Source organism: Grampus griseus, assembly GCF_964374135.1.
Source record: "Grampus griseus genome assembly, chromosome: 19".
Classification (NCBI taxonomy): domain Eukaryota; kingdom Metazoa; phylum Chordata; class Mammalia; order Artiodactyla; family Delphinidae; genus Grampus; species Grampus griseus.
In genome coordinates, this window is record NC_139013.1 from 31483509 (window position 1) to 31509811 (window position 26303).

The 26303-nt window shown below is 58.3% G+C and overlaps 1 protein-coding gene across 1 annotated transcript in view; it reads left to right on the top strand.

The window, feature by feature from the left end:
• Window positions 1-12097: 12097 nt before the first annotated feature.
• The window catches only part of ADGRG1 (adhesion G protein-coupled receptor G1), a 32200-nt gene continuing 17994 nt past the window's right edge, over window positions 12098-26303 (top strand). Inside the window, exon 1 of the mRNA XM_082677162.1 lies at window positions 12098-12166. The gene's annotated coding sequence lies outside the window, so the exon portion shown is untranslated. The remainder of the gene's footprint in view (window positions 12167-26303) is intronic.

Below are 26303 nucleotides of genomic sequence, written 5' to 3' on the forward strand. Positions count from 1 at the left end.
GCCCCTGTAGTCTTGACGTCGGGTTTGTACCCATTTCCTGTGTTTGGTTGCTACACAGGGAGTGCTGACTCCGAGGAGATGTGGCGGGACCCCAGGAAAAGGTGACTCAGTTGCCCTAGAACTCAGTCACCTTGACACAGGGTCAACCCAGAGAGGACCCCTGAGACTACACAAGGACAGCTTCTGCTGTCACGGAATGCCAAAGATGTGGCCTGATGCCACAGAAACACATGGGCTATGAGCAAATTTTTCTCTCTGCCCTTGGTCTCATCTGTAAAATGGGGACAGACACTTGTCAGAGTTGCTGGGATGGTGAACTGAGTCTTTTGGTTGGCAAAGTGGTTCCCTTCCCCAAGTCTCCTCATGTGAGTCATTTGAAAACATTGCAGCATGGGTCCACTTACTGTCCCCATGACACAGACGGGAACACTGAGGCTCAGAGAAGGACCCTGACCTGTTCAGCGTCACAGGGCCAGTGAGTGGCAGACCCAGGACTGGAAGCAGGTCTCCTGATCCTCAGACTGTGTGCAGACGGATGAGCAGGTACAGACAGAACCTGGAAGGTGTGTGACCAAGGATGCAGGTGGTGGAGAATGAACTCCTCACGGGAAGCAGGGTAATGCCCTTGGCTCTCTCTCTGCCCATCCCAGCACAGTGAGGGCTGTGGGCTTGTACACCCACATCTGGCCGGGGAGGTCACCTTCTTCCAGATGTGGCCAAAAAGGAGGAAGAGGCCACTCCATTCAATACAGAGGCCACAGTGAAGACCAGAAGGGGCTTTATAAGGTCAGTAACTTCAATTCCCCTCTGCATTTGGATATGGCCAACATTGACTTAGCCCTTACCATGTCCCAGCCACTGTTGGAAGCACTCAGCATTTTCTCATTTAATCCTCATGGATTGATACCGCTATCACCCCCATTTTGCAGATAAGCAAACCAAGGCTAAGGGAGGCAAGTGGAACTGGGATGCCTCACCCAGGCAGTCTGCTCTAGAGCCCGACGCCCAGTCACAGCGCTGCTGCCTGCCCTGTTGGCAGTTTGTTTTTGTTTGTTTGTGTGTTTGTTTGCGGTACGTGGGCCTCTCCCTGTTGTGGCCTCTCCCATTGCGGAGCACAGGCTCCGGACGCGCAGGCTCAGCGGCCATGGCTCACGGGCCCAGCCGCTCGGCGGCATGTGGGGTCCTTCCAGACCGGGGCACGAACCCGTGTCCCCTGCATCGGCAGGCAGACTCTCAACCACTGCGCCACCAGGGAAGCCCGGCAGTTTGTTTTTAAAAACGTGAAGAAGGTCCTGGCACTCAGCAGTTATTCTGCAAATATCAATTTAGCGAATGAATACATGAATTAGTAAAAAATGGCCCACATGAATTAACCTGTGATTAGAAAATGATTTTAGAGACCACTGAGTCCTCCTCACAGATGTGGCAGGTGTCTTCTCTGCAACACTCCAGCTGAGCACCTCCTTGGTTTCCCCTGGGGACGGGGAGCTCACTCTCTCCATTGTGGGCAGCACTAGCTCTCAGAGGGAGCTTGGAGACCGAGCCTGAGGTCCTGCTAGAGCATGAGAGGTCACAGCTCTTCACACCCCTCCACACTTCCTCCTTAAAGGAAAGGGTCTGCATGTCCTGAGGCTCCCCTCTGAGTGCGGGTGGGGGGAGCAGAGGGAGGCTGGGCTCGCCCAGGGTCAGATAAAGGGCCCCAGTCCTAGATCAGACTGCCTGGCTCTGACCTCAGATGTGTTACTTAACACTCCCCCCACCCCAACCCCGCCTTTATCTGTAAAACTCACATTAAAAAGTGGCTCCTGCCTCATAGGGTGTGGCGAGGAGTTGATGGGATAATCCACAGGTCCTGGATGGGGCTCCTAGAGACCAAGCCCCCAGCCCCACCAATGCTCCTCAGACACCTGCTCTGACAGGTGTCTTTCCCAGGGCACTTTCCTGACCCATCTATCCCCTTTCCTCCCTTGGCCTCTGGAAGACAAGAAGGGCGAAGGCATGTGTTTTCATTTCATAGATGACCTGAGGCACAGAGGTTAAGCAACCTCCCCAAGTGCACCCAGCGAATGAGGCCCAGCCCGGGGCTGCAGCCCCAGCCCCTCCTGCTCACCTGACAGAGCCTGGTGATTGCATCACTAGCCAGGGCCCTGGGGGCAGAGTGGCATAGGGTGGGGGGAGGGAGTGTGGGTGTCAGGAGTGGGGGAGTCACCAGTGGGTATACAGGAAGTCAGTGGGACTCCCTTGGTGTCCTTACCGGGGTGGGTGTCATCTCTGGGGCCATGGGCACAGCTCTCAGGACACTGGGGCAACTCCAGCGTTTCAGGAGTCAGGCCCTCTTCCTAAAGGCCTGTTTCTCTCTGACACCCCACTTCTCTCCTGGTGCCCGCATCTGTGCTCAGCCATGGGGGTAGGGGCACAGCTTCCTGCTGAGCAGAGCAGGCACCCATGCCCATGGGCAGAGCAGAGGCCATATCAGCAGTTGGAAATTTCCCCAGGTGAACTGGGGAGGTGATCTGGGGACAAGGAACCGCCGTGGGATCTGGGCTAGCCTCCAGGAATGAGTCTGAGCTGTGGCCAAGAGGCAAACCCTCCCTCACGGGGCTGGAGCTCTACCACACTTCATCAGATCCAGATCCACCACCCTTGTTCCCATCTGTCCATCTGTACATCCATCCTTCCTTCAACTCCCTGGGCTCCTCTTTACCTCGACCCCTTCATTCAGCCATGCCCGGATCCTCTTTTTTCCTTAAACACACCAAGCAGCCACCTACCACAGGGCCTTTGCACGTGCTGTTCCTGCTACCTGGAATGCTCTCCCTCCAGACATTGCAAAGTTTACCTCCCTTGTCACATCCAGTCTGTGTCAAGTGTCACCTTCTCCAAGAAAATCTAAACCAACCCTCTCTCCTCCATCCTTCTCTCTGCCTCCCTTGCTTTGTTTTGCTCCATAGTTCTTACCACTGGATATATTTCATATTTATTTCCTTATTTAATTTATTATCTGTCTCCCGCAGCTCTAGGAGGGCAGAGATTTTTGTGTTTTGTTTGCTGCTGTGTCCCCAGTGCCTAGAACAGTGCCTGGTACACAGTAGGCCCTCAGTAGGCACTCTCTAAATGCATGGCTGAATCTATCCACCTGTCCAGCCTTCTGTCCATCCATCATCCGTTCCTTCTCCCCACATTTTCTCCTTCACCCACCAGTCACCCACCAGGCCCTGGGCTGGGGCGTGGCTTTGACGATCTGGCAGGGCACACGGGCTAGTAAAGAAATGACTCTCACACTAGGGGATGGGCCCAGGTGAGGGGGAACCCAGGGGACTGTGGGAGACATGGTGTGTGTTGGCAGGGGAGGCGAGGGAAGGCTCTCAAGGTTGCAATTATGTACCTCAGTGCCTAGCCTGGGGCCAGCCCACAGTGGCTCCTGGTACAGGCTTTGCCAAATGAATCAACAACTGCCTGGATGGCTTCTTGGAAGAAGAACGGGTGGCTCAGTTCTTAATACTATGGGTACTGGTGGTGGGGGTGGGAATCAGAGCCACCTGGGGGAATGGGTACATGGAGCGAGAACTTTGAAAAGCTCCCCAGGAGAACTACTGGTCTCGGGTGAGGCCTCAAGGGTGATGCAGGGGCTGGGCAGGCAGGGCTGGGGGGGCAAGTGGTCCAGGAGGAGGCTGGGAAGGGTGTACTCAGAGGCTCCGTGGGGACGTCGTGCGTGAAGCAGAGCCTCCCTAGACCACTCCCCTCTGCACCCCGGGATACCTGGAGCAGCTGCCCCCAATCCCTGCCAAGGAAGAAGCTTCCATTCTTGCCGCCTCCCTTCGTCTGTGTCAGCTCAACATTCTGACAGCAGGGACCGTGCCCCCCGGCCCCCATCACACCCCCGCACTCCACCCTCGCCTCCTGCCTCTAAGTAGATGCTGGTTGCTGGCTTGTTTATCTTGCAGGCAGGTGAGTCTGGGGCCAGGCTTCAGGTGGGGCCTCAGCACAGAGGAGGCAGGTGAAGGCTCGCAGAGTTGGTGATTGCATATGGCGGTGGGGCAGCCACGCCCACCAGCCCTGGGGAGGCGGGCACTCAGAGCCCTTTCGGGGGCCACGCTGGGCCAGCAGCCCAGGGGTCCCTGGGTAGGGGTGCTGAAAGCCCATTAAGGGCTGAGGTGAGGGTTTGGGGCATGCAGCACCCAAGGGGCCAGGTCCGCTCCTGCAGGGAAACGCAGGAATGAGAGAGGGAGGCGGGAGCTGTGAGGCCACCGGAAATCGGGCAACACGGGCAGGCGGAGCCACACCTGGGGCCGCCGGGCCCGGACGCGCTCAGGTCGGGTGCCTGTGAGCCCTGGGAGGAGGTGGAAGCGGGACAGGCGGCGCAGGTAGAGTCCAGCCGGGGCCTGCCCAGACCCGAAGGTAAGAAGCTGCTGTTCGGGCCAGGGAGGAAGAGGTTGGGGGAGTGTGGCTCCCAGCCTGGCGCGCTCGACCTTGGCCGACCCCCGGTCTCGTTCCACGCCTGAAGGCATGTGTGAGGCCCGGCAAGGCCTCAGGCTTCTGCGCTGATGTGGAGGCCCAGGCTGTCGCGGGGTCACCCCTTGGCGCTCCGAGTGTGGGCCGGCCATGCTCACGTGGTGCTTATGTTGGCACAGGGAAGGGCGCAGGGTGTGAGCTGTGCTCTCTGTGCTCGGATGAGGAGACTGCCGAAGGGAGGGGACTGAGGGGAGGCTGCAGAGCTGGGTGCTTGGACGAGGAGGCGGGAGGCGTGCCCCCGGCGCCCAGAGCCTGTTTCCACCAGGGGTCCCACGGAAAACGGGTTTGGGAGCTGGTGGCGCCGGTCGTTTGGCTTTTGACAAGGAGCAGGAGGGCGGCCTCCCCAGGTGAAAGGGAACAGGGCCCAGGCCTGGGGCTGTACCTGCCCCTCTGGCCAGCACGGGGTCCCTCCGCCTCTCCGCGGCTCCCCCAGCCCGCAGCGCGGCCCTCCCGGCCGTGGCTGCCAGAGGCCGGAGGCGAAAGGCAAGCGGTTCCCCAAATGGCCTCTTACTGACCCGGGCCAGGCCTCCGTCAGGCGACTCCTAGGTGGCGGCCCAGGACACACCAGGGTGAGGGCCGCCGTCCTGAGGAAAGGGCCGGCCCTGCCGGTGCCCGCTGTGGGAACTGCAGCCAGGCCTGCGGTCTCTGGGCTGGTTCCTTATCTACCTGGACCGAGGTGGCGGGAGCAGAGGTCTGAAAACAAAGACGGGAGCGGCAGCCTTCCAGCCCCACCTCCGCCCCCACACACCCAGGCTCCTGGCTCCACTCGGCAGCCAGACAGAGATGGGTGGCTAGGGCGGGTGGGGTGGGGGCCTGGCGCCCGGCCAGCTCTGCCCCTACCCACTTGGCTCCCTGGGGCATTGCGGTAGCAAAATGGGCCCCCCGTGTTCCCTCTGTTGCTTAGGCCTCCGCTGCTAATGAGTGTCTGTCATCCTTGCCCCATTACGCCTCCTAAGCCATCTGCGCCCCAGCACCTATGGGGAGACCCCGGGGGCGCTCCTTGGCAGCTGGGCCAGACGCACAGGCGGGAAGCAGTGCTTCTGAGAGGCGCTGGGGGTGTCTCTGGGGGCGAGGCTGGCCTTTCCGCAAAGTACACACGACTCTTTATTTCACCAAAAGAGAAGTGATGGCCGCCCCGGTTGCCAGGTGAGCACACTGAGGCACCCTCTTTATGACTCCCAGGTGTGTTTCCTGTGCCGGGCGCCAGTGAATGTGTGTGTGGGTAGTGGGGGGCGGGAGTGGCAGTGGGACACATGGGGACGTCAGAGTCGAGAGCCTGGGCCCTGGGAAGCCTGTGACATTCAAGCGAGATGGCACATTGTCACCCCAAGACAAAACAAGACCTGCCATCTCTGTCCACTGCTGTGCCACCTGGTGGGTAGTCGCTCAACCTCTCTGGGCCTCATTTGCCTCCCTTGGCATGGGCGTGGCGGTGCCTCACCCCTGACCAGAGCCACCTGGCCCAAGTTTTGGGCATCTGAGCAGCCGCCACCCAAACCTCAAGGGCCAGGGCTGGGGTGGGCGGCACTGACAGAAGGGGCACAACCACAGAGACGTCGGCGGCAGCTGGGATGGCCTGTCTGGGCCCTCATGTTCAGGAAGGGAGGCTCCTATGGAGGAGTTAGAAGCCTCTTCTGCTCCTCCCACGGGGGGCATCTGCATTGAAAAGAGAGCCTGGAATAATGACAAAACCTGTTACTACCCGGAGGCCCTGGCTGCAGACAAGCCCGCGTGGCCCCATTTTACACCCTTGGACACTGAGGCTCAGAAGCTCAGATCTGGACAGTTTGATGCCACGTCCCATGCAGTGCTGTTCGGAGGACTTTGGGGGCAATGCTGGGAGGAATCTGGGGGGGTGGGGTGATGAGGGGCAGTTTGGAGCCTCCCAAACCCAGTCACCGGGTCTCCCCCAGGCAAACCTGCCTCTGAGCAGAGCCCCAGGGGGGGTCCCCTTGGGAAGAGTGGTTCTCCCAGATGTCACACCCCAAGGAAGGGCTGCACTTTTAGCTCCGGTGACTTAGTGGTGAAGCACCACCCAGCCCACGGGCTCCAATCCCCTGAGCTGCAAAGGGGCACCCTGTGTTTACAGATGGTTAGGGTCTCACCTGAGGAACCCAGGCCTCTGGGTACCCGGCTCTGTGCCTGCTTCCTGCAGTAAGGGTGGTCCAGGCCAGTGGCATGGGAGTGGGGTTGTGGAGAGGGCTTGTGGCCTGTCGTTGGTGGGCCTTCCCTTGCCCTGGGATCAGGGGCTTCTGAAGGCTGGGAGGCAGGAGTGTGGCCTGTTCTGGCTGGATTCAACCTTCCTGCCAAGTGTACTTGAGGGACTGGGCTGAGGTCAGACATTCCGTCATACCTAGGAAGAGCAGGCGGCCACCCTGTCTACCTTCTATCTTGGGTAGCTGGGCACCCAGCCATGCCCGCCTCCCGGAAAGGTCAGCAGGGGTGGCCCTTGGAGACCCAGCCAACCTGAACTTTGTCTAAGGCCCTGAATTATGTTCCTGGGCAGGAACAGGGTGACCGTGGGGTTTGGGGGATGTCTGTCTGCCTGCCTGTCTGGGGCAGGTCCAAGGACACTTCTTGTAGGCATGTGGTCACTGGAACCAGGAGGAGGGTATTGGGGGAGGAAGGAAGCCTTGAAGTCAGATCCTGTGTGACCTTGGGCTGGGCGCCCTCCCTCTCTGAGCCTGTCTCTTCCTTCAGCAAAAGAGGCAAGGCTTCCTGGGCAGGATCACGGGAGAAAATGCAAGTCACTTGCGTGGTACACAGTAAGAGCTCAACAGTGGTGCATGGGCTCTGAGTCTGAAGCCTTCAGGGGGAAGGGGTGGAGAGAGGTCAGTGCTGGGGACAGGAGCCCAGACCACAAGCCCCAGTACTTTTGAAACCTGATGCAGGTAAACGTGGGTGGGGCACCTGCCTGGACTCCACCCCCCGAGAGAGCCAATGGGGTTGAGTCTGTCCTTGGAGCTCCAAATAAGGCCTCAGAAAACCGGCTTGGACCTGGGCGATCTCTGCCCTTCTGCTCGCCTGGCCCTTCATTCCATCACCGGGGCTGGCACCAGCCTCCTGCACCCCAAGCCTGGGCTTGAATCTCCATTAGACTTGTCCTGTTGGCTGATGGTGCCTCTAATTCTCCCTGCGTCTTGGATATGTCAGGCTCCCCGCTCCTTCTGCAGCTGGGGGATGGGTGGTGGGTAAGGGCGGCAGGCCTGAGGCACCGGGCACACAGTTCCCTTTGTGAGGGCAGCTGAGTCACATGGGCATTGCCATCCCCCGGGCCTGGGACGGCTGTGATGGTGTTATCATGGGACTGCGGCTGCCCCCGCGCCTGCGGCCAGGAGGCTTTCCCACGGGAATGTACTGGGAGGTGGCTGGGAGCATTGGCCACAAAGCACGTAGTCTGGGTCACAAGACAAGGGTTCGAATCCTGGCTCTGCTGCTGATGTGCTGTGAGGCTTTGGGAAAGTTCTGTCTCTGTGCCTGGGTTTCCATCTCTGTTAAGTGGGATCAGTCATCACAGTTTGTAGAGGAGACACTGGCCATGAAAGGGCTTTGTCAATGGCGGAGTGCTGGGCCCTTGACATTTGTGTTGACTTGATGATAATCATGACATTGGCCAACATTTGTTGAGCACCTACTGTGTGCCAGTCATGGTGCTCAGTGATTTACAAGACCACTCAGCTTGCAAGGGAGAAGCCTGAACTCGAACAGCTCTTGTCCAATGAAAACCCACCTACACACAGGCAGTGGTTGCCCATGACTCTTCCTGCAGGTGGGCACGGCTCTTCACTGGTTGCAAGGCTGCCCAGGCTGGAGAGTCAGAGATGGAAAAGGGTGAGGCCTCCAGGAAGAAGCCCTGCTGTGTCCTCCCACTTGCCCAAGCCTCTGTCACAGTGGCCACCACGGATGTCCCGTCCTCCCTCCTGTCCTGGGGAACACACGCCCTCCCGCCTCCCTGGCAGCCCCCTCTCTGTCTCCTTCTCAGGCTGCTCTGAACAGCAAAGCCCTCACAATACATCAGAGCACGCATTTGGGCCAGGGCTAGGCCATGAGCTTTACGTACGTGGCCTCATTTTTACTATTGGTGGTGCTGTTATTATCCCCACTTGACAGTGAGACAGCGGATGGCTAGAGAGATGCTGCCTGAGTCACCCCGGCTGGCAGAGCCGAGCAGAAGCCCGTTGGCCTGAGCCCAGAGTCTGAACCAACCTCCAGGTGGTAACATTACCCCCTCTCCTCCATCCCTTCAAATGAAGACCTTTCTGCAACTTTCTGCACTCTCCACCCCATCTCTGGTCACCGTCACCAGCCAGTAATGTCTATGACCTTCCCTGGGCTTGGGGGACCCCAGCCCTTCACCCTTGAGTCCTAGCGATGTGTTTCCAGTTGCCTTTCAGAGGGTTCCCCAATATGTCGCAAGGGTACCCCCATTCCACTGTGCCTGTCTTCCAGATCTGTACCCCGTCCCATCCCCTCACATACTTGAGGGCAGTTTCTGACATCCCCCCCTCACATGTGAGAAGAGGTCCTAGCCCTGCTTCTGGTTTCTTGGACCAAAGTCTCCCCCCTAGCCTCCCACCCACCTCCATCTTCTTCAGTGCCCCCGCTGGGTCCTGGCCTCCCCTCCACATCCCATCCCATCCCATCATTGCTGGTACAGCCCCTAGAGTAGACCAAAGTTTCTCCTGCTTTAACAAATGCTGGGGGACTTCCCTGGCAGTCCAGTGGTCCATGCTTCCACTGCAGGGGACACTGGTTCGATCCCTGGTTGGGGAACTAAGATCCCACATACCATGCGATGTGGCAAAAAAACAAATGCTGGAACCACCTGGGATCTTGTTCAGATACATATTCTGATTCACCAGGTCTGGGACACACCTGAGATGCTGGATTTCTGACAACTTCTCTGGTCATGCCATAGGTCTGTGGACCATTCTGAGTGCTTCTCAGCAACTTTGACGAAATACCATCAAAGGCAAACTCCATGCTTTCAGAATCTGCCATCTGCCCTTAGCCCCCTAATTAGATCCTACTTCCTTCCAAGGATGTCTCCCATGTGCCACCTCTCCCCCTCTGTTGATGCCGTTCCCTCTACCCAGAATGCCCTTCCTGCTGGTCTCTGTTCACTGAAACCGCTTCTTCAAGACCCAGCTGGGGCTCAAGGGCCGACGAGCCTGGTTCAAACCCTGGCTCTGACCCTGAAAGGTGAGGGCAAGGTCCTCGCCCTCTCTGTGCCTCCTTCCTCTTCTGTGGAGCAGGATAGCAGCTGTCTTGAGAGGCAGAGGAGATGACGAATGTGATGAACCTGGCAGGGGCCTGGCACCTGGTAGGTGCTTGGTTAGAGCCCACAGGTCTGGAGGTCCAGCCGCAGACCAGCTGTGTCTCTGACATACCAGTGGGACCAGCCTACAGAGTTGGGAGGATACAGTGAGAAGGATCCACAGAGAGCAGAGGTCTTAGACAGTGAACCCTATGGACACAGCCCCTGTTATCAATCCCATAGACGTATCGAGGCTAATAAGAGGTAGTGTTGTAATTAATAATAACTTATTTGGTTTCTCTCCTCTGACTCTCAGAGCCCTCTGGGGCTCTACGGTGCTGATAACTGACTGTCTGGTGTCACCACCACGTGAGCCAGGGTTGTCTCCACCCTCTGGAGCCTAGCACAGTGCCCAGCACACAGCAGGTCTCTGAGCAGCCTGATGGTGAGAGAGCAGGCAGAGCTTGGCAAGCAACTCCTGCCCCGGCCGGGCCACCGCATAGGCCTTTCCTGGGTGGCCAGGGTGGCAGCTGGCTCCAGGCTTCTCCATCCCTTGCTTGGACATCCAGCTCAGCAAGCCCGTGCCAACCGCAAAGTAGCGCCACTGACCCTCCATCTGTGCCCTGCAGGCCAGCACCCTCTGTGGCATGTGTGTGTGTGTGTGTGTGAATGGGTGGGTGACTGCTGTCTGGCTGGCCTGGACCCCGGGGAACAGCTGAGGCTGCCCCAGTGAACAGCTGGCCCAGCCCTGAAGGACAGACCTTGGGGAAACTGAACCCTAGAGGTGGTGACTTGCCCAAAGACATGCATGTAAGGGAATCCCCATCCTTTCCCGGATCCTTTCCACCCCATCCTTTTTCTGCTCCCTTGTTTCGTGGTCCCCCTAGGGAGGCTGAATTCATGAGTGCTTAGGACAGCGGGCTGTGGAGCCGGACCACCTGGGCTCCCACCCCATCTCTGCCACTTCCCAGCTGTGTCATCTTGGGCGAGTTAACTCCCTTCTCTGGGCTTCATATCTCTTCCTTCTGCATCACCACATTCACCATGAATATTGACCGAGGGCTCATCAAGTGTCAGGTGCTGGTCTGAGCAACACGTTTTCCTGTGGCACCGTGGCGACAGTGCCAGGGAAGGGTCTGGAATGTAGTAAATGGTCAGTGAATGTAATCATTATTATTATTACTCTTGTTATTGTTGCTGTCATCGCTTGTCCTCATTAGGTTGTGAAATCCTTCCAGCATCTGTTACTTGGGAATCATCTGTTCACGTTGGAGGGATGAGGGAAGACGGGGATCCCCGCTCCGCGGAGGGTGTGGGGGGGTGCCCTGGGCCATCCGAAGCTTCCTGACTCCCAGGGTGGCCATGAACCTTAGCAGTGGGAGGGAAATGCTGACAGAGGCCAGTGACCAGAAGGGGAATGGGGGCGTCGGCCCGTTTCCAGATTTCTCTCTTTGAGCTTTTGGAACCACCAGGAATGGTTCCTCACCTGGGCCTCAGTTTCCCCTTTGGCCCAGCAGATGGACTGGGCGGCCATTTCCAGAAGCCCCTGGGGTCTCAGAATCCAGATCTTGAGTCTTGGAATGTTGAAACTGTGAGTGCTCGGGGGAGCGCTGAGATGGATCCCCTTGCCGGGGGGACTAGCGGAGGCTCAGGGAGGAGTCAGGTCAGGTGGCCAGTTGTGTGTGGCCTGGCTGGCCGCATGCCAGGCTGCTTGACACCCCCCTTCCCCGGCGTGCCTTCCGCCCTGCTGGTCAGCGCCGGCTCCTGCCTGCTGCCCAGGAGGCTGGGCTTTCTTTCAGGAAAGGGCCGTTGTTGCCGGGCCTGGGTGCGGGGTCAGGGTGGGGGGGGCAGCATCGGGGTGGCCTGTTGCCATAGCAACCCTGGCCTCTCGGCGGGAACTCTGTGGAGAACAGCCCTGGGGAAGTAACAGATGGAGGGCGAAGAGGAAGACTTATCTCCGACCAGCATCCGTCCATGAAGCCTGGCACCTGTCTGCCTGGATCGGGGGCGGGTGAGGCTGAAGTGCCCCCCTTGCCCAGAGCTGAGTCATGGGCATCCCCCAGTGTCCCCGCCTCGGCTCTCTCAGCCCTGCCCCCTCCCAGCCTCCCTCTGAGAAATCTGTGACTCACGTATGGTCCCGTCATCCCCAGCCGAGCTGGGAGGAGGGAGGAGCCCAGCTGGGGCAGGAGCGCGGTGTCCCCCGACCCAAAAACACAAGCCGGCGCGTCTCCGGGCTCCACACTGGCTGCCTGCCTTGCCCTGCCTCAGGAGAGGGGCTGGGAGCCTCCACACTCACCAGCTCTCTCAGAAACGGGACCACAGCTGGCAGGTTAAGCCTCGGAGGGGGTCTTGAAAGGCGGTTCAGCTGCCCGGCCCCGCGCAGGACCTTCTACCCAGGTACCAGATCAAGGGCATGACGGCAGGAGGGAGGAGGGATGGGAGTGTGTGCAGCAGAGGGTGGGGTGGCAGTGGACCGGGGCGCCGAAGTCTTGGTATCTGGGTGGGAGCTAGCCCACGAGAGCAGTGCTGTGCAGGGTCTCTAGAGTTGGGGGTGGATGGACGGGGAGACGCCTGGGAAGGGGATGGGCCTGAGAGGATGGAACCTCTCAGAGCCACTAGCCATTTGTTAGCTGGGGAAACTGAGGCTCAAAGTGATAGAGTCCCTGGGCGCTGCAAGCTGGGTCTGCTCTGTGGGTGGTGAGATACTGTGCTCTCCTGCCCCCACTGTACAGATGGGAGAACCAAGCTTGTGAGAGGACAGGGGCCTTACCTAAGGTCACAGAACAAGCCAGCCTCCCGCCTTGGGGAGGAAAGGATGCTGCCGGGGGCTGAGCATGGGCACGTGAGGGCAGCCTCGCCTCAGCTGCCCGGATGCTGCATCTGGGGCCCCCCAGTGAAACAGGGGCAGTCTGGCTCTTCATGGCCCGGGCCACCTTTAGGAGGAGATGGTCCTGGCAGTGGGGTCTGAACATGAGGGACCTGGGATGAGAGAGAACGTTCAGGAAACCAGCAGCAGTAGATGGGGAAGCAGCGGCTGAGGGCTGGAGCGCTCCCTGCTTGCTAACCGCCAGACCCCAGGCCCCCGTCTGCCCGGTGTTGATAGGGTTTCCCCACCTGGGAACTGCTGGTTCCTCTCCTCCCCGCCTCCCCAGCCAGCCTCCTTCCTGTGGTAACGAGTTGGGGTCTCTCATGGCCCCGTGGGAAGGGGCTGGTGTTCATTCTACTGAGGCAGTGGGGGGGGGCGGCGTGAGTTAAGGCAGGACCCTCTCACCTGCCCCACTCCCATCCTGCCTTGGAGCAGCTCTGGCCTGGGCTAGGTGGGGTGGGGAGGAATAGCCTTTGTGGCTCTAGAGGGCCAAAGAAGTTTTGTTTTTTTTAAAAATAAATTTATTTATTTTATTTATTTATTTTCGGCTGCGTTGGGTCTTCGTTTCTGTGCGCGGGCTTTCTCTAGTTGCAGCGAGCGGGGGCTACTCTTCGTTGCGGTGCGCGGGCTTCTCATTGCGGTGGCTTCTCTTGTTGCGGAGCACAGGCTCTAGGTGCGCAGGCTTCAGTAGTTGTGGCACGTGGGCTCAGTAGTTGTGGCTCGCAGGCTTAGTTGCTCCACGGCATGTGGGATCTTCCCAGACCAGGGATTGAACCCATGTCCCCTGCATTGGCAGGCGGATTCTTAACCACTGTGCTACCAGGGAAGTCCCAGAAGTTATTCATATAAACAATTATTGAGCACCTACTGTGTGCCTGGTACTGTTCTGGGGGGGGGGACACAGCAGCGAATGAGACAAATGAGGTGTGGGTGGTCCAGAGCCAAGTCCCTGCCCCCTTGCTGCAGATACCCTGAGGGCAGAGGGTTGATTCCTCTCGATTGGAGGCTGAGTGGGGAGAAGCGTCTCGGGTCAGTGAGAGCCACCAGCTGCTGAGTTGGTTCCCCAGAGCCCAGGCCAGGGGTCCCGTGAGGTCTTCCCTGCCAATATCCAGGGCAGGACTAGATCTTGGGACCAGATCTGAGTCCCTTTACTGCAGGGACTCTAGGGACCTGAGATGCAGCCCCACCTTGGTCATAGCATCACCGTGGCCGCCTTGCCTTGCCTCTGTCTCTGGGCCTCAGTTTTCCCAGCTGCTAAGTGGGCATGTGGGGTGGGTTAATAGCTGCCCTGCCTGCCGTGGTCCCGGTCTTGGCTCCGAGAACGTCAGGGTCGTGAAGGACGCCTCTCCAAGTGTGGTGTGGGAGGCGGAGGCTGTGCTAGGGAGGCTGCACTGTTGTGCTGGCTTTGGTGCCCTGGGCCACTGGGCAGGACCTGGTCAGCCTGGCCGGGACACCCTCATCTTGCCAGGGACACAAACAAGGCAGGATCTGAGGCTGACGAGTGAGATAAGCTTGCTGGTGGAGGAGGAGAGAACCTCCTGACCTGGGAGGACCCGGAGGCTCTGCAGAGGGCCCAGAGTCTGGCCTTGGGTGCTGGTGGGGAGGGGAGGAGGGTTTGGTGTACACGTATGGGGATTGGAGGGAAGAGGCGGGCAGCATTCCTGGCAGAGGAAGCTGCATGGGAAAAGGTTTGGGAATGATGAGAACTGCGGGGAGTAGGGCAGGCAATGGCACTGGAGACCCGGCATGCGTCATTTTGGGGACCTGGAGTGCCAGGCTGGCAGGTCCCAATCTGCTCTCAGGGGAAGGGATGGCGGGAAGACTTGGGTGGTACTGCAGCCAGGCCAGGTGGGTGCCAGGTGGGGTCTGGGTGCCCAGGATGCCACCCCAGCTGGGTAAGGAGGGCAGGGTTGTGATGCAGGGCTGACCTGGTTGCCCCAGGCCCGAGGCTTCTACTTGGAGGGCAGCTTCATGGCTGTGGGGATAGAGAGGGGCGGTGGTCGCCCAGCCCAGGAGAAGGGCAGGTAAAAGAGGGGCCGGGGCTGTGGCCGGGTCTGTGTGTAGTCGGGGTGGCCTTCCCAGCGGGGCCCGGCATGACAGATTTGGGAGGGGCAGGACAGGGACAGCCATGAAGGGGGCCACACGGACGGTGCTCTCGCTGAGCCGGGCCCCAAGTCACTTCATCCTCCGCAAGAGCTGCGTGTGGGTGATGGGTGGTGGGACTGCGCCCCTTTCAGGGATGCAGTGAAGAGTCAGGGGCAGGGCTGGTGAGAGTGGTGGGGGAAATGTGGCAACACAGCCCAAATGTCAGTGCTGCCAGCCCACCCAGAACCAGAGCAGTCTCAGCACCCCAGCCCGACCCGGGGTGGCCCTGTGGACCTTTCTTCCGACTCATAGCAGATGGGGCATCACATGAGCAAACGCAGCAGCTGGGGGGACCAGGACCCCGGGGACCAGGCAGATGGCAAGTGGGGGCAGGGCAGGGCTGGCACAGAGGGACCTCTCAAGCGGGGTGGGGTGGGGTCCTGGCTGGGCCCCAGCCTCCCAGGCTTGCCCTCCCCCAGTCTGGTCCTCACGCCCCATCAGGAGTTCCTTGAGACCCATGGGGAACCCTGCAGATTTGGGGGTTAGGACAGGGCTGCTGAAGGGGAGAGCTTGGGACATACATTTTCTGATCCCTGCCTGGTGCCTGCGCTGGCACCAGTGGGTGGAGACACCCCCTGCAGGCCCCTCAAGCCCCCAGCTGTCCCTGGTTCCCTGGTGGCTCGGCTGGGCTAGAACAGTCCTGGACCCTCCCTGCCCTCAGACTCTGCCGGGCCCTAGGCTCAGCGCTTTGCACACATGTTTTTGTTTTGTTTTGTTTTTTGGCCATGCCATGTGACCTGTGGGACCTTGGTTCCCTGACCAGGTATCGAACCCAGGCCCCCTGCATTGGAAGCACGGAGTTGTAACCACTGGACCACCAGGGAAGCCCCTGCACACACATTTATTCCTGCCAGGCACAAGCTCCTGATGTGCCCATTTTAGAGATGAGGACACTGAGGCACAGAGGCTTACCCAGGAGTGACCTCTTATCTCCAGAGTCTGGGCTCTTTTCACTGTGCTCTCCTGCCCCCCTCAGTGGGGAGGGGGCTCCTCAGCCAGGCCAGAGTCTATGCTGGGAGCCCGCGGACATGTGCCCTTGTCTTGAACCCCATCCCTGCCGCTCCTAAGCCCATGCTCTTCTGGGGCGACAGGACCCACAGAGATAGCAAGGCTGCTTGTCTGGGGAGAATTTTGTTCCTCTCGGGTGGTGTGTACTTGGGCGTCTGCCTCATTTTCCTCATCTGGAGAAAGCAGATAACATAGTGTCTACTTCAGGGGGCTGTTTTGAGCATCAAGGTGTTAATGCAGTAAAGTGTTTACAACAGCACATGGCCCATATGTTAGCCTTTACTATTAGGATCTCCCCCTTGGGCAAATGGGTGCACTGAGGCCCGGAGATAACGTGTAATAACTTGGGGGCACTTCTTCCTGCCTCCCCGCCCTAAGGGAGCTGGAGCCACCTGGGCATCAGCAGGACTCTGCCCACCCCCACGTGCAGCCTGACTTGTGCTTTGGTGGGGAGACCAGGGTGGTGGGAGTTGGGCTGGCGCCGGCTCAGGCGGTTTGTGGTGCACTTGGCAGTTCCAGGCACGAGATAAAAGCTGAGCCCTGGAGGAGCTGGCAGGGCTTCCAGGCACCGGGGAACAGGCCTCTGCATTAGAGGAAGATGGCCTGGGGGTGGGGGCCTCTCTGTCCGGGAGCCAGTCCCGCTCCAGTGCCGTGAAAGGCCGGTGGTTAGAGCAGAAGGCGTGAGGCAGGAGGGTGTGATGGAGGAGTTGGGAAGGGGGATGCTCACCTCCCAAATTATCAGGGAGCCGATGCTGCCCCTCACTCTCCCTCATCCAATAGGCCTGCGCCTGGTAGATGCGTGCCTGGCCTCGTTGTGGGACTCCGTCTCCCACACACCTGCATGTGGCATTGCCTGGCGAGAGCTGTGGGCAGTGGGCAGGGCCGGAAGGAATCCTTGTGCGATTTCCTCAAAGCTGTACTTATCCTTTGTCCATGACCATACCTGGTGCACTCTCACGGGGCTATGCACACACCCCAGACCAGATGGGCAGAGTCTCTGCTCCGTCTCCTTGGCTGGCAGCCAAGAATGTGCAGGTCCCAATACCTGGGCCGGGCCCTGGTGCAGCGCACGTCGCCATTTGTACTGGAAAGGACAGCCAGTGTCTCCTCAAGGAAACCCTGCGCCGGGTGTCAGCACACCCAGGAGTCTGGCCTCTGCTCCCCCAACCTGGGTTTGGGGAACCGGAGTTGGGAGCTGTAGTAACTGTTGTCCAGGTAGGATGGGGATGCTTGCAGACCCCAGGAGCCTAGGGATGAGGGTCTGGCTCCTGGGCTGCGATGCCTTGGACCCACGGCACATCCTCTTGGGCCTCGTGCCATTCCCTAGAGAGGTTGTCACCTCCTCTCCATGTCCTGCAGATTCCAGTGCTGCAGATGGGGTGCCGTGCGAGACAATGGGGGCAGCACAGGCAAAGGAGCGCACAGAGCTGGGTGTGGGTCCAGTTTCATCAGCTGTGTGACCCCACCCGGGAGAAGCCAGCTGGGAGAGTGGCTTCTCTCTGAGCCTCAGTTTTCCCAGTTGTAAAATGGGCTTAATAATGCCCACCGCTCACAGCGTGGCTGTGTGCATTGCAGGAGGCCAGGTGCACATCGTGTAGTTCGTGCTCCCGTGTGGTTCCCGTCACTGCCCCAGCTCCCTCACGAATCTCTGCAGGCTGGTTCTTGGGATACACCTGCCCCCAGGTGCCTAGACCCCAGGATCCTCCCTGGCCACAGGCACGTGCCATTTCCCCTTCTTGCTCCACCTTAGGGAGCCCACGGGGAGTCCAGACAGAAGCTTTGGCATTTGCAGCAGTGGGAATGTGACCCACCTTCATCAGCAAATCCCATGCCTGTGCCTCCTCTAGCCCTGGGCCCCCGGAGCAGGTGGTTGAGGGGCGTGGCGGTGGTTACTTTGCCTTCATGTAGAGAGAAAACTCAAATTTTGATCACAGATTCAGATGGGATCTCAGACCTCAAATAATCCAGCACCTGCAAAAGTATGTCTGTGGTCCCATTGGTTTAGGAAAGCCTTGTGCGCCCAGGCTTCTGCACTGCAGGACTTCTTACGAGCCTTTACCAGGTGGCTCTGTATTGGACGTGAAGTTTCGGGTCCTGTCCTGGCTCTCAGGCTGTGCACAGTCTTGGGAGCTCCTCTCTGGCCAAGCACCTGGCAAAAGTGTATATGCCCCTAATCCCATCAGAGGCTGGGGAGTGGGGACAGCTCAGTGCTGGAATCTCCCTGCCCTGAGCATCAGGAACTGGCTCCGATTGGGAAGAGGCTTGGAGCCGGCCTGGCCTAGTCAGAGTCCCAGCTCTGTCTCATTCACTCATTCATTTATTAACTAGCTGTCATTGAGCATCTACCGTGGACCAGGCACTGTGGTACTAGGTACTGGAGACATGAGTGATGAGCAAGATGGATGAGACAGAGCAAACCTGGAGAAATGGATAACAAGCACATTGCAGGGTCATTTCAGACAGTGTGAAGTGCTATAAAGTTTATAAGATACGGTGACATGGAAGAGAGTGATGAATGGGGAGGATAATTTTGGTTGGGTTGACATGGAAAGCTTAGGAGAGGGGACATTTGAATTAAGACCCGAGAAGGAACCAATCAGGGAAAGAACCCCGAAAGAATGTTCTATGTTGAAGGGAAAGCATGTGCAAAGGCCCTGAGGTGTGTCTGAGAATAGAAAGAAGGCTCGTGTGCTGGAGTTGGTGAAAGCAAGGAAGACGTAGGGTGGCGTAAGGTGGGGGGAGTGGAGGGGGGTCGCTAGCTTGTTTTTTGGCAGTCGTGCTGCTCCGTGAGCATCAGTTATCTGATTTATGAGGCTTTTCATTTTGTCCCCGACCTCCACGCTGCTCAGGAGCGTGTGGGTGTTAGATGAGGATAGTCAGTCTCTCTGGCAGAGACTTGGTTCTGGGCAGCCCTGCGTTACTGTAGGTTTTAAAAATTATTGTCATTACAAGTGCTTAGTGACTATGGGTGGAACCGGGGATCCTGTGCCTCTGTTTCTCTGCGTGTCACTGCAGTTAGTGAGCGCCAAGTGTGTGTACAAGGCCAGGGGTGCCCCATCTGTGCCCTCCCTCTGGCTTCACTGAACCACAGCCCCCTGCCAGCTCCTTTTAAGTGTAGGATCTTTTGATCCAACAGTGATTGCCTTCTCTGGCCCAGCAGGCCCTGGAATCCTTTCCAGGCAAAGGTTCCACTGAGAACAGGAACTCCTTTCTTTGCTTTCTTTTCCTCTTCCTCTGGGGGCCAAAAATAGTGCCTGAATAGGACACAGCTCTGGGCCGGCAGCGAGACAATAGCCGCCTCCTGGCTCTGGTCCATCGGTGGGGGAGGAGGTGGTGTTGGTGCACGGGCACACCATCCCAAGGACCCCAGCCCCTGCTGCTTTTCCCATGGCCTCGGCCAGAAAGCATCCCAGAGCCCCTTGGAGTGTGATTGCCAAGGGGATTCCTGCTTTTTCTGGGGAAGTGCTCTGAAGACCCTGGGCCCCTGAGCAGCCCCACTCTGCCTCCTGATCTGCTGCTGGTCTGGAGCTGAAGGCCTCAGTGGGGGCGCCCGACGGCCCTGGTTCTCTTCTGGGCCCTGGGTTCTCATGGGGCCACCCCATGGCTTTGATGTCCTTTTCCCTTTGACTCAGTGGCTACGAAAGACGTTTTAGAGATCAAAGGGATGTGTCCTCTTCAGATGAGGTGAGCTCCCTGTCACTGGAGGTGATCAAATAAAGTTTGGATGTGCACTGAATGGGGGGTGGGATTAGTCAAGCATCAGATGGATATTGGGTCTTGATGTCTTCATGTCTCAGAGGAGATCATGGGTTGAATTCCATACACCGCTCTTACCAGCTGGGTGGTCTTGAGCAAGTCACATCATGTTCCTGAGCCTCTCTCTCCGCATCTGTAAGATGGGTTCAACAGGGCTAACCTCGCAGAGTGGTGGGAATGGATCTCCAGAATGCTCAGTGTAGTGCCTGGCACATAGGCAGGGTTTCAGAAGCTTTGCCTCTGTTCTCCTCCCTCCCCAGACTGGTACTCACTCTGGGGTACAGAAAGGACCCACTCTTGGACCCCAGGGAACTCTGGAGGAAAGCCAGGGGGAACCCCCAGCCCCAGGGCTAACTCAGAAAGAAGATTCCTGGTGGATTGTGGCAATCTGGGAAGGCTTCCTGGAGGAGGTACTCCCCTAAGATGCTTCCAGGGAAGTATTGTGCACATTCTGTGCTCATGGCAGCCAGTGGTGGAGATTAGACGGGTGTCTAGTGTGCGTCAAGGCCAAGGCCACAAGCTGGCAGCCTTCAGGGGCAAATGTAGCTGGTAGTAGGCATTTTTCATTACAGGGGTAGCCCCCACTAGTGTTCTAAAAAGATTTGGTCTTTAAGTCAATATTGACAAACATAGGCAGGTGTCCCCCAACGTACCCCATAATCTGGTGTCCTAAACTCTGCCTTTCTTCCTGCCAGCTCCCTACCTGGCCAGCATCCAAGTAAGGGGACTTGGGCACAGGACAAGTCAGGGCCTGCACTGTGCTGGGTTGGAGCTGGGCAGTGACGTAGTCCCTGCAGCTGCCAACGGTTGCCAGGGCAACGGTTGCCAGGGGCTGCTGTCACCTGCGCCCCTTTTCCCGGGTTGGCGGCTGGGACTTGCAGCCCGTCTTCCCAGGCTGCCCGCTTTGTTTGAGGCTCCGGTGAGGGGGGCGGGGACCGAGGCTGGGGAGGCTCAGCTTCAAAGTGCCCCTCTGGCCTCTTGAAGTGGGGAGAAACTGACCCACCACCGCAGCGGGCTGCATCCTGCAAACAAGGCGAGCCCTTGGCCCACTCATTCACACTCTTTATGTATTTATAATCCACTTGATGACACGAAGGAGGAATCCAGGTATGATTCTTCCCCTCCTCCCGCCATTGCTCTCATTCGTGCTCCCGCTCCCCTCTCCTCACCAAATCCCCGCTTCTTATCCCCTCTCCCCTTTCCCTTGTTCACCCCCCTCCACCTCCATTTCTCTTCCCCTGTATCATCATCTTCTCCCTCCTCCTCTCCCCTCCATTTCCCCTCCATCCCCCTTCCCCCTCTCCCTTCTTCCCAACACTGAGAACTTAGCGGATGGGTAAGGTGGGGTTGGGGCTGGGGTGACACTAGGGACCCTGGGAGAGTCAGAGATGCTACTCTGAGGGGACCTGGTCAGTGAAGTAGACAGCAGATCAGAACCACCAGGAAGTGGTTGGGGGTAAGGGCCTCACACCCCACACCCCTTTCCTCTGCCACACTCCAGCTAAAATTCAGTTTCCGGGCTGTACCCCCATCGTCAAAGACAAGCCTCTGAGGATGCTGGAAGGGGAGGTCCAGGGCCTGCAGGTGACTGAGAGTGTAGGAGTGGGGCTGGGATACGGTCCTGACAGAGCTCCAGGTCCAGGGTCCTCAGAGGAAAGTGTTCATCTCATCTCGAGGAAACACATTTCTGGAAGCATCTTTTACTACGAATTTTAAAGAGAAGCCCTTTCTAACAGTCAGTTCATGTCAAGGGGAAACGCTGCAAAATCAAGAGCATGGGTTCTGGAGTCAGGCTCTGAGGCTGCACCACGAGCTGTGTGATCTCCGGCAGGTAACTTGATCTTCTAGGGCCTTGTTTGTTAAATGGGCATAATGGTACTCATCTCCTAAGATTTGGGGGAGGATCAAATGTGTTCGCTTGTGTAGAGAGCTTAGAATCAAGTCTTGCATTTTCAGAGAGCTTCATGAATGCCAGCTTTGAGACCAAGATCTATTAGTGATGGCATCGTGGGTCTGCGACATTTGGTAATTCTGTTAGAGGGCAATATAGAATACTGTATTTCCACTTTTTCTGTTAGACATCCCTAACAAATTTTATATTATACTCCAATAAAAATTAATTAAAAAAAGAAAAAAAAATGCTAGCTTTGTGGCTGGAGGTGGTGAGTGCCCTGTCTGTGGGCGTGTGCAAACAGCAGTGGAGGACCCGGTGAGGCAGCGATGTGTGCTCAGAGAGCTGGGATGGGACCCTGGTCTGTGCCTCCGCCGACCTTTCCCGGAGGGAGCTGTAACCTCAGCCTCGCCCAGGCCCACTGCCCTCGTGGGGGAGGACGCCTGGCTGTGTGTCCTATCCACCCCTCAGCCAGGGATCTGGGACCCAGAAGAGAAGATAAAAAAGGGAGGGCTGGCGGGTGACCTTGGGAACGCTAAGGGTCCTGTGCTCCAAAGGCGGGCATTCTGCCAGGCCCGGGGGAGTCGAACTGCAGCCCCCCTCAAAATGAGCAGGGAGGTGACTGGGCTGACCTTGTAAGCCTGGCCTTGGGCAGTTCGGGAATATAGATGCTGAAGGGGAACTGCAGCCATACAGCTGAGGTCCGTCTGTGGTTTGAGAGGGAAGACAGGCTGGCCAGGAGAGGAGATGGCCAGCATCTTTTCCCTTTGCTGGCAGCTGGGAGGTAAGCCCTGCCCTTCCCTGGAAGCATCCTGAGACCCTGGGCTATGGAGAAGACAGACAGGGGACAGGGATCATAGTCACCTCCTCAACGGAGGAAGAAGCTGAGGCCCAGGGAGGGGACAGGCTGGTCCAAAGGTCTCAGGGCCAGTTAGCTGTGGAGCTGGTCCTGGACCCTATGCTCCCCCTGCTCTGGGAGTCTGCATTCCTTGGGCAGGTGCTGACTGGTGAGTGCCCTGGGGTCCTGGGGTCCAGCCTCAGCTGCTCCTCTTGGGGAGGGCTGTGGGGAGACTTGGCTGTGGGCTACAGGCTGCCCCAGGGGCGTGGAGCTGGGCAGGGCCGGCGCCACTGTCCCGGGACAGCTCGTGAGAAGTCCTGCTGCCTGAGCCCCACTCCAGACTGGGCCAGACCTGGGACCCTTCCTAATCCCTCCTCTTCCCTGAGGTTCTAGGTCTTTTCCATCCACACTCAGGTTCTGAAAGCCTTTGATTCTCAGCTCCTAGAAGCTCTTGCATTCTCATCACCTCTTTCTCTCTCTCTCTCTTTTTCTCTCTCTCCCTCCCTCCCTCCCTTTCAGTCCCAATGTTCTAAGTGTCTCAGCTGCTTGAGGTGACTGTGGCTGGCTTTAATGGAATAGCCAATCTGGAAACAGGGATGGTAGTGCCCCTTTCCCCAAGAGCTGGTGCTGCCGGCCAAAAGGAGGTGGGATGGGGCCGAATATGACCCAGGCTCCCCCAGGACCTCCCACCTGGAAGTGTCAAAGATGGTGATGAGTTGCCCTCGGGCACATCACAGCCTAAATGGCTCCTGCAGCCCGTCTCATGCTAGTTAATGGCCTCTGGGACAGCTCGGAGGGGAGGGGAGGGGAGGGGGCTGGAGGCTGGGAGGGGGGATGCTGACAGGCTTCTTTTCTATGTGGTGTCAAGATTTCTGAGAGCTCTTTTTTTCATGTTGGTAACCAGTGTCCTGCAAAAGAGGATGCACCACCACATTGGGCTGGGAAACTAAGCCTGACCAAGCTCTGTAGATTTTCTTTCTGCAGGACTTATCAGAACCTTCAATGTGTTAATTCACAAGACCAAGTAGTGCCTGCAGTATTTCTCTAACTTGGGAACTAGAGCTTCTTAGGAAGTGCTTAGCAAAGTTACCTCTTGGTAAAATCAGGGAGATAGCCCCAGAGAAGGGAAGGAAGGGACTCCAGAGACCACAGTGGCTAAAAGCACGGGCTTTGAGATCTGGTAGACTGGAGTTTGAATCCTGGCTTGGCTACTTGCTCTGTGATCTTGGATATCACTTAGCCTCTTTGGACTTTCGTTTCCTTGTCTTTAACGTGGGGGCAATAATAGCATTTGTTTCACAGAGGTAAGGTGAGGATTGAACGATCATTTGGGAAAAGTGCTTTGCACGGTGCCGGGCGCAAAGTGAGCGCTTGCTGAACGGGAACTGTCATCCCCCTCACTCTTCTTCTTGGATTCCAGGGCCCTTTTCACTGTGCCAGACAGACCTCTGTTTATTCCCACTCGCCATCTGCTGTTCTGCCAGGCACTGTGTGGCTGGAGTGTGGGGGGCAGTCGGGTGAGGATGTGGAGGCCTGAGGCCCAGGGTGTGGGGACCTTCACAGACGTGTCACAAGGCTGGCATCCCAGGGGGGAGGACTGGTGTGTGCAGAGCTTTGGAGGTGGGAACACTCAAGCCCAGGCTCATCTCTGGTGACTGTCGGTTGGCCTCTCTGAGGCCTCGTAAGCAAACACTCCAGTTCCAGATAAAGCAGGCCACCAGGTGGGTGGCTCTGGATAGCTGGCTTTCCGGGAGAACCCAGCGTCCTTTCACCTGGGCAGGTGCCCCGTTCCTCCCCTTCCCCGGTCTCCCCGCAAGGCCAGGGCCCGTCTGGGCACGCAGAGGGAGCCATGGCCCAGGGACGTGGCTGTACCAGAAGGTGTGGGGTGGTGGGCCCTGCGCGGGCGGGGCAGCCCTCCAGCGGGTCTGGTGCATGAATGTGGGACCCATCCGGGCAGTGAGCAGGCCAGGCCTTGGCATCCGCCAGCCCCTGCGGGCAGGCAGCTAGCTTAATTTTTATTCTCTTTTATTGTAGAAAAATTCCTGAAACCTGAGGTCACTCTGTTTTCCCCAGCCAGGCCAGAACACCCTTCCTGTGGGGAGTTCTGTGTGGTCACCTAGCTGGGGCCTCGGTCACCCAGCTTGCAGAGCAGGACGAGAGGGAGGAGAGAGGGGCTCCATGTGTGCCAGCTGTGCTGCCAGGAGCCACGGGCACTGCTGAGAGGCTGGCGGCTGGGCTGGGAGTGAGGCGTGGTCCGGGGTCCCACCGGCTCTGATGGGGTACCTCATTTGTTTGTTGGGTACGTGGTGTTTCTAAGTTAGATTGACATTTACAACAGAGTTTGGAAACGGCTGGTGGAGGGTCCTCTCCACCCCCGACACCACTCCTGTGGAGGAAACACCTGCGGTAGAGCCTCTGCTCTCTTCTAACGTTCCTCCTCACTCTCGCACACGTGTGGTGTGCACACGTGCGCGCACACCTACATCCACACTCGTGTGTGCTTCTGCCCTCAAGGACTTCACGCTCGCCAACCCTCCCTTGGCCAAATCCTTCTTTCCTAAGGCCCTTTGCCCAGGGCTCGGGGGAGGGGCATAGCCGGCAGCTCCCTTTTGCCCCCTCTTCCCCTCCCCCCACTGGAGAGCAGTTGAGGGTGGGGGCTGGAGCTGCAGAGCTGAGCTGGGTCCTCTCTCTACTGTCCCTCCCCCCGCCTCCCCCAGGAGGGCAAGACCAGGCTCACACCTGAAGACCCACTCAGGCAGGGGCTCCTTCCCCCACCCACGCCCTCCTGCGCCCAGCTGTGCCTTGGGAGGCTCCTTCCAGGTTCCGGGCACCCTGCTAAATGCTGGGTGAACCAGCCAGGGAGGTGATTCATCCTCACCACCAGTGAGGTTGAGAAGAGGTACTGCGGGGAAGCAAGCTGTCCCGGACCCTGTCCAGGGCCAACCTTTCACCATCTGAGTGATTCGGGGCTGGGCCCTCCCCGCCTCTGCCTCTGTTAAACAGGACTCCTGGTGTCATCCCAGCCTTGTAAGCCGGTGGCTCTACAATCAACAGGACACCTGTTAAAGCCAGACTCCCGAGCCCCACCCCAGACCTGTAGCATCTGTTCCTCCGGGTGCAGGGGCCTGTGGATCTGCATTTTAGTGAACTTCCTCGGGTGGTTCTGACCCGTGGGTGGGTTTGGATACCTCTGATATTAACTCCTCGTGGCAAAGGGAGCACATAGGGTTGAGTGTAGGTCATGGTTGGCCCCCTTTCCTGAGCCCCACCCAGAACACAGAAGTTAGTTCTGATGGCAGATGGGCACTTAGGCAAAGCTTCATGGGGAGGGTATGTCTTCACTGAGTTTCAAAAGATGAGTTGGGTCATGGAGTTAGGAAAGGCATTCCAGACAGAGAGACAGATTGGCCGGGGGGTGGATAAGTTTGTGGTCCACAGTGTATGTTACGGGCAGGAGAAGGAAAGGTATGGGGGCCCAGGTCCAGGTCATCTTCCTGGGGAGGTGCCTTCCCAGGAAGGGTTAACCGCAGAGCTGCCCAGGTCCTGTCCACTCAACTTCCACCTCCATCCTCCGAGGAAATGGGTTTTCCAGGAGCCTGGACTGGGCCCGCGGTGACTCGGAAGTGACTCAGGCCCCGGCGGGAGAAAGGTGAGCCACGGGTGCCCTGCCCGTTTCCCCCTCCCCCACCACGAGGATGGGCAGGGCTGGGCCTGCGCAGCCGCAGCCCGGGGGCCCTTCCTCCCGGGCCCAGCCAGCCCTGGGGATGGGCAGCCGGGGAGTCTCGGCTTAAAGGAGCCCTGGTCCCCTCCGCTCTGCCTGGATCCTTGGGGACTCTGTGGTGGTGGCCCCCATTGTGTCAAGCTGGGCCAGACTGTTTTGTTCCCTGTGTTTACGGAAGGCCTGAGGTCAAGGGCAGCTGCTCCAGAAGGGGAGCTGGGGGATGGGGGCATCCCTAGGGGGCTTGGCCCCCCAAATCCTCTCTCCCAGACTGGAGTTATCTGCACTGCCTGTGGTCTTGGCTGACCCCGG